The sequence below is a fragment of the Leucoraja erinacea genome, chromosome 6 (genome assembly GCF_028641065.1).
Source record: "Leucoraja erinacea ecotype New England chromosome 6, Leri_hhj_1, whole genome shotgun sequence".
Taxonomy (NCBI): domain Eukaryota; kingdom Metazoa; phylum Chordata; class Chondrichthyes; order Rajiformes; family Rajidae; genus Leucoraja; species Leucoraja erinaceus.
In genome coordinates, this window is record NC_073382.1 from 30,304,989 (window position 1) to 30,313,105 (window position 8,117).

Sequence of the window (8,117 nt, forward strand, 5' to 3'; positions counted from 1 at the left end):
CATCATTGGGTTTAGCTACTCTGCACAACTGTCGTTATGTAGCTCGTAAACTTATTTTGCACATTTCTTCCTGAAGTCTATTTTCAATGCCTTTAGTGATCTGAATGCATCTCATTGTTGGAGTCAATAGACTTTCAGAGAAATCTGTTCCTCTATTCAACTTTTTTTATATGTCTGCCAATGAAGAAATGTTATACATTGAATGCCTCAACAAGTAGCTTAAAGGTTTGTGATTCACAATCCCTTTACAGTTTTTTCAAAACACCACCTTCAATTTTCCTGCTCAATAATTTGATTTCCGCTTGTATCCAGTGCTAATATTTCTGGTGACCATCTTGAGTGGAAGATTTAAAAATCAATGCAAGCCAATACTACGTAAAACTCTATTGCTTAAAGCACATTTTCACCTCTCACATAAGAGCTGCATAGTGTTTGTAAAAGGTGTTGGTAAGTTTACGTGAGGGGAATGTGATCTTGGAAAAGGTAGATGGCTCACCACTCAATGCACCTGACTATTCGAGTGAGTGGGCACTTGTATGATGCCATGTTGCAATGGAAGTGACGGAAAAGAAGAGCAGGGCACTTTATCTACTGAGATTTTTGTTGTCCATAATGTATGGATAAAAAAAAGCAGTGCAATAAGATAGTCCCAGGAAACAATGCCAGCAACCTAGCCCCATGAACCTGGAAGTGTCTCAAGAATTTTAATAAGGCCTTATGTAGACAATGACTGCATATCCATACCTCACCACTAGTATAACTAGCACAAACAACTGGTCCAAGCAGTACATAATCTTCAGTCAAATAACAATAATCTTAAAGGTGATCAGATGCATATGGTTCATCCACACTACAACAAACATCATATGCACATCCCAATGCTGGTATACACTTCCAGTTACTCAATATGTCAGTCACGTGATCTGCTCCTGGTTTCTAAGGTATCCCATTTAAAGTTTTCAGACACAACACAGGCACATTTGAGTCACTGAAGGCATTTGTAACTTGCAAAGAAAATGGATAATACTGAGTTCTGTTTCTTTTTAATGTTTATATATTTAATTTTAAAAAGTTTGACACGGTCATCTTGCACATTCCACTATGTTGAAAAGTACTTTGCAACAAACTAATTGCTCTTTTGAAGTATTTGTCACTGCTAATCTGAAGCAGCTAATTTGTGCTCAGAATAACATAATAATCAGATAATCTGATTGTTGTTTAATGATATTGACCATTTTTAAGTCTAATGCTCCAGTCACCATGTGACCTTTAAAGTCTAATTGTTGGGTGACGAGTTCCATAAGGTCTGAAACATTTTTGTAATTCACATAAAGCAGTGCTCCTTCAAGACTGCAGTAAAGGTGCAACCAATATTTTTACTGCTGTTTATCTGCCTTTTGAGTTTACAATCCTCTGACTCATAAGCAAGCATGCAATCAACTTAATCTTTGTAGTGGCAGATTATTATATCGTTCAATGAATTTTTTATCTAGCCACTAAGATTGAAGACAATGGCTAAGGAGATAGGCTTGTTATGCATGTGAGCTCTCCACTAGACATTCAATGCCGTTGAAAGATAAATCTTTAAAACACAGTCTCTTCATTAAAAGTTTATTTATTGTCATAGTAAAAACAGTGAGATATTCATCCAAACCTCTTCTAGTTTAAGTACATTTTAATCTTACTCGTAGTAAAACTCGTGCATGGTAGAACTCTGGTGTGGTCAAAAGCTGTGCATAAGTAAACTAAAACTAACTTCCGCATCTGCGTGAAAAATCCCAGCCACAAACATGCCTCCAATAAATCTCACTCACATAATTACAGGCAGATAAAATTTAAAGGGCACTGGTTATAATTATAACATACAGAGTTAAGCTAAATGGCTACTAAATACTGGCCCCTAATTGTTCTGAGTATATACCGAGGCAATTACTAATAGACATCAAAAAGGTAGCTACAAAAGCTTAACATATATCAAAAACAAAAAAATAGCATGCATTATATATCTGCATTCAGACTTCTTCAGTGATTCTTCCATCTTCGCCGTCGCCTTCTAGAAGCAAGCAAAACTTGGTTATTGGTCTTATTACAACATTGTATCTTAGTTTGAAGTCGTACCGTACGCACCAAACCCTTAACATCAGGCATGCTACTCAGTATATAGTCCAAAACACAAAAGTACAAAGTTTTGACAGCATGAAACTTCTTCCTCCATGCCCGATCGAGAGAATAATATAATTTTTTGCAATAACGTTCACTGTTAGGTTTTGTTTAATTTCTGGATCATTAGCAGATTTCAAATCCCTGCTCAAGTTTTGGCCATTCTCTGTCTGGCTTACAGAGGAACTCTGGTTCATTGATCCATCTCGTATTGCTTAAGAAGCGGGCTGATTTAGTCCTCTGGAAGCTTAATCCGCATGATTTTATTTTGTTTTAACATATTTCCATTGCGAAACATTAGTAGCTCCCAATACAAAAGAGACTCTGTTTGCTGCAAACGTCGAAAAACGTTTTCAGTTGAAGCTATAGGTCTTTTTGCAACAATATGGCACTTTAACAGCTAAGACTGCGGCAGTAAGTTCCATTCTGGGAATTGTCATTTGTTTCAATGGTGCCACTCTGGCCTTTCCCATTAAGAATGGAACATGTACTTGTTTATCATTTTCCAGGCTTAAATATAAAACAGTACCATAGCCACTTTCACTAGCATCTGAGAAATGATGCAGCTGTGGACCTCTGATCTTACTAAAGCTTGTAGGCTTCATGCAATGGTTCACTTTGAATTCTGAGATCTTGTTGAGATATGCTAACCATATCAAGTTTGTGTTACACTCTCATCCCATCCAAGTTTTTCCTTACAAAGATCCTGCAAAATCAACTTGGCTGGCATTGTAAATGGTGCAAGAAATCCCAAAAGGTGGTAAACGGAACCAATCATAGATAGGATAACCCTTCTAGTACACGGTCGCTCTTGAATCTAAATTCTGAACTTGTTTCAATGCACCAGTGCAGTCCCAATGCTCTTTCCATTGGCAAAATGTCTATGTCCAAATCCAACTCCCTTGTCTCTTTGGCTCTATCATCTGGTGGAATGCTTTCCAATACATCACGACTGTTGCTGATCCACTTGGAAAGCGTGAATCTTCCCTTATTGCAGAGGGAATCAGATGTTTTACCATTTGAATTGCTTCCTGCTCAGTAGACATGGATTTTAAGCAATCATCCACATAGAAATGATTCTTCACAGTGGTTATCACTTCTTCTGGAAAGTGAACTTTATTGTTCTCTGCGGTCTTCTTTAATGCAAAGTTTGCATAACTTGGTGATGACACTGCTCCAAAGAGATACCTTCATCTGGTATTTAACAAGATCTTGTTGTGCATCCCCTTCAGGCCACCATGAGATTCGCAAGTAGTCAATGTGTTTTTCTATTACTTTGACGATGAAACATCGCTTTAATATCAGCCATCAAAGCAATTGGTTCTTGTCTGAATTAAATGAAAACTCCAATGAGTGAGTTGATAAGGGCTGGACCTTGTAGTAGTTGACAGTTAAGTGATGTGCCTTTGAACAATGCAGCACAGTGAAAGAACATCCTCAAGTCAAGTCAAGTCACATTTATTTATATAGCACATTTAAAAAACAACTCTCGTTGATCAAAGTGCTTTACATTTGTTATAAGAATAGCACAAGAAAACAAACTACATACATATATACATGTAGCCCTCACTCAGAGGATGTCAGGAAAGGCTTGGAAGTATAGATAAGTCTTTAGTCTTGACTTAAAAGAGTCGATGGAGGGGGCAGTTCTGATGGGAAAGGGAACCCTCACGGTCCTTTTCTTCAAGTGATACATCCCATGCTGTGGAATGTACCAAAGCTCTCCATTACTTTGAATCAGTTGGATTGTTGGTACCATTTCGGCATAATCATTGTCAATCATATAGTTTAGGAAAGATGTATATTCCTCATGAAATTTTGTATTCTTACAAAATTTGAGTTTCAGATTCTGGGTGCATTGCTCTGCCATACGACGATTATTCGGCAGACTAACACTTTCTTGTTTGAAAGGTAAGTCCAGACAATAGTGTCCATCTATTATCTTTACTGAGTAGTTCATAATATCCAAGAACATTAATTCTTCCCTGGACATTTCTTCTGATTCCTTACTGGTACTTTCATTGAAGTCATGATGGTTTTGCTTGATCAATAACTTTTCTAATTTACTAGTAGATATTTAATTAACTGCAGCAGCAGGGTAGTTCTTCTGGTTCACGCTTCCGTTGTTCCTTCTCAAGGAGCCATAGATAACCCATCCTAGAAGGGTTTTCACAGCAAAACGTCCATCACCTTGGCTCCTCACAATCTATATAGGTTCCAATGCCTTCAAAGCATTTGTTCCGATAATTAGGTCAATACCAGAATTTATTTCAGATATTTTAGCATCCTTCAAATAAGGCCATTGTCTCAAGTCCTCATGTCTGGGTATATTTTGATAACAAACAGGCATGGTCTCATCTGTAAACACTGCAGTTTGCTAAAGGGGCTGTCCCACTGCGGCGACCTAATTGGCGCGTTTAGAAGAGATTAGGAGAGGATGAAAAAGTGTTATGTTGAAGACCTCCTTCGACTATGTAGAAGACCTCCTTCGACCTCCTTCGACTATGTTGAAGACTAGCTTCGACTAGCTTTGACTAGCTTGACGAAAATTGGACACCGTACTGTGGAGAGTAAAGATGACCTCCTTCGATCTCCTTCAACGTCCCTTCGTCTATTTCGAAGACTATCTACGACTACCTTTGACTACCTTCGATTATCTTTGACTACCTTCGATTACCCTCGATTACCTACGAATAATATGCCGACCTACTACAACCTACTTCGACTAAATTTACAAGTAAAAAAAAAATATTTTTTCCATGGCGACTTTTTTTTATTCGCTGGCATTTTTCAGCATGTTGAAAAATACACCGCAACCTAGCTGAGGCCTCGAGTACGCGGGGACAACTCTCGAGCATGAAGGAGAGTTACAAAGACCTCCTAGGACTTCATGTCAACCATGCTGCGAGTGTGAGTCGAGGGCAAACTCTTTTGAACTTCCCAATTAGGTTGCCGCAGTGGGACAGCCCCGTAATGCAATTATCCGTCGTTACATCATTAATACATTATATGCAGTAGTATCTGTTTTATGATCAGACTGTCAATTCTTAATAAAAATGTGGATTTAATTTCCTTTCAATTAAATTCATGTAAACCTGCTATAATAAACATGTTTAACAGCTCTATCACAAAATCAGAAGCCAAATAGAGATATGCACTATCCATTGTCACAATGCAGATTCTAAAGAACGGCCTTATCTTCATGATCTTGTGAAAATCATTAATCCCAAACATAATTATGTAATGTGAAACTGATTGGCATCATGGGACCCAAAATGTGTTTTTTTTAACTCAATTAATGAACATATCTTCACTTTATTGTGTGGGAAATTTTAGCCCCTCCTAAACCTAGACCAGAGATTTACCCACAATGAAGTTGCAAAAGCAACAAAAGATGCCAGGAGGATGGCAAATGAAATAATACACAACACTCTGAAAGCTGAGGAAAGGCAGATTTCTAGGTGAATTTGGAGGAAACTACAAGACTCAATGGTTTGATGAGAAGCAACCTGGAAATCCTTTGATAATAGGAAAAATATAAGATGCACCATTTTTAATAACACCAAATTTCACCAAGGTGCCAGGAGACGTATATGGGATCCATAACACATATGGGAAGCAAGCCTGATATATGTTCCTCTTATCTCTGTCTTCTGGTATTCAAGCATCGCTTGGTACATTAATCAGATGGGGATATTTCTGTTTCATTCACTTTAATGAGAGAGAAGAGCTGTGATAATATTTTCTGAATAATGTTTTTACCTTTGTATAAAATAGACAATAGACAATTGACAATAGGTGCAGGGATATGCTATTTGGCCCTTCGAGCCAGCACCGCCATTCAATGTGATCATGGCTGATCATCCCTCATCATTACCCCGTTCCTGCCGTCTCCCCATATCCCCTGGCTCAACTATTTTTAAGACCCATATCTAGCTCTCTCCAGAGAAACTGCCTCCACCATCTGAGGCAGAGAATTCCACGGACTCACCACTCTCTGTGAGAAAAAGTGTTTCCTCGTCTCTGTTTTAAATGGCTTACTCCTTATTCTTAAACTGTGGCCCCTGGTTCTGGACACCCCCAACATTGGGAACATGCTTCTTGCCTCTAGCATGTACAAACCCTTAGCAATCTTATATGTTTCAATGAGATCCCCTCCTATTTTTCTAAACACCAGAGAGTACAAGCCCAGCTGCTCCATTCTCTCAGCATATGTGACAGTCACGCCATCCCAGGAATTAATCTTGTAAACCTACGCTGTACTCGCTCAATAGCAAGAAGGTCCTTCCTCAAATTAGGGGACTAAAACTGCACACAATACACCAGGTGTGGTCTCACTAGGGCTCTGTACAACTGCAGAAGGACCTCTTTGCTCCTATATTTGATTCCTCTTGTTATAAAGGCCAACAAGCCATTTTCTTTCTTCACTGCCTGCTGTACCTGCATGCTTACTTTCATAGACTGATGGACAAGGACACCCAGATCCTGTTGTACTTCCTCTTTTCCCAACTTGATGCCATTTAGATAGTAATCTGCCTTCCTGTTTTTGCTACCAAAGTGGATGACCTCACATTTATCCGCATTAAACTTCATCTGCCATGCATCTACCCACTACCCCAACCTGTCCAAGTCACCCTGCATTCTCATAGCATCCTCCTCACATTTCACACTGCCACCCAGCTTTGTGCCATCTGCAGATTTGCATATGTTACTTTGAATGCCTTCATCCAAATCATTGATGTATATTTTAAATAGATGCGGTCCCAGCTCCGAGCCTTGTTAGTTTCCTTGTCTCTGTTTTAGTCACTGCCTGCCATTCTGAAAGGGACCTGTTAATTGCTACACTTTGTTTCCTGTCTGCCAACCACTTCTCTATCCATGTCAGCACTCTACCCCCAATACCATGTGCCTTAATTTTGCACACTAATCACCTATGTGGGACTTTATCAAATGATTTCTGAAAGTCCAGGTACACTACATCTACTGGCTCTCCCTTGTCCATTTTCCTAGTTACATCTTCAAAAAATTCCAGAAAATTAGTCCAACATGACTTCCCCTTCATAAATCCATGCTGACTCGGACCAATCCTGTTACTGCTATTCAAATGTTTGGCTATTTCATTTTTTATAATTGACTCCATCATCTGCCCCACCACCAATGTCAGGCTAACTGGTCTATAATTCCCTGTTTTCTCTCTCCCACCTTTTTTTAAAGTGGGATAACATTAGCTACCCTCCAATCCACATGAACTGATCCTGAGTCTATAGAACTTTAGAAAATTATCACAAATGCATCCACGATTTCTCAAGTCACTTCCTTCAGTACCCTGGGATGCAGACCATCAGGCCCTGGGGACTTATCAGCCTTCAGTACCATCAGTCTATCTACCACCATTTCCTGCCTAATGTGGATTTCCTTCAGTTCCTCCCTCTGTCACCCCAGATCCTCTGGCCACTACTATATCAGGAAGGTAGTTTGTGTCCTCCTTAGTGAAGACAGCTCCAAAGTACCTGTTCAACTCATCCACCATTTCCTTGTTCCCCATAATAAATTCACCTTTTTCGGTCATCAAGGGTCCAACTTTCGTCTTAACTATATTTTTCCTCTTCACATACCTAAAGAAGCTTTTACTATCCTGCTTTATGTTCTTGGCTAGCTTACCATTGTACCTCATCTTTTCTCCACGTATTGTCTTTTTGGTTATCTTCTGCTGTTCTTTAAACATTAACCAATCCTCTTGCTTCCTGTTCATCTTTGCTACATTGTACTTCTTCGCTTTAATTTTTATACTGTCCCTGTCGTCCCTTGTCATCCATGGTCGCCCTTCCCCCTTGGAATCTTACTTCCACATATGAATGAACTGATCCTGCACCTTTTGTTTTAGTCCTAGAAATATCTGTCATTTTTGTTCCACTGTTATCCCTGCTAATGCATCTTTCCAGTCAACTTTGGCCAGC

At 39.2% G+C, this 8,117-nt stretch overlaps 1 pseudogene; it reads right to left on the reverse strand.

The window, feature by feature from the left end:
- Window positions 1-2,375: 2,375 nt before the first annotated feature.
- On the reverse strand, window positions 2,376-4,030 carry LOC129698411 (uncharacterized; annotated as a pseudogene).
- Between the last annotated feature and the right edge of the window lie 4,087 nt (window positions 4,031-8,117).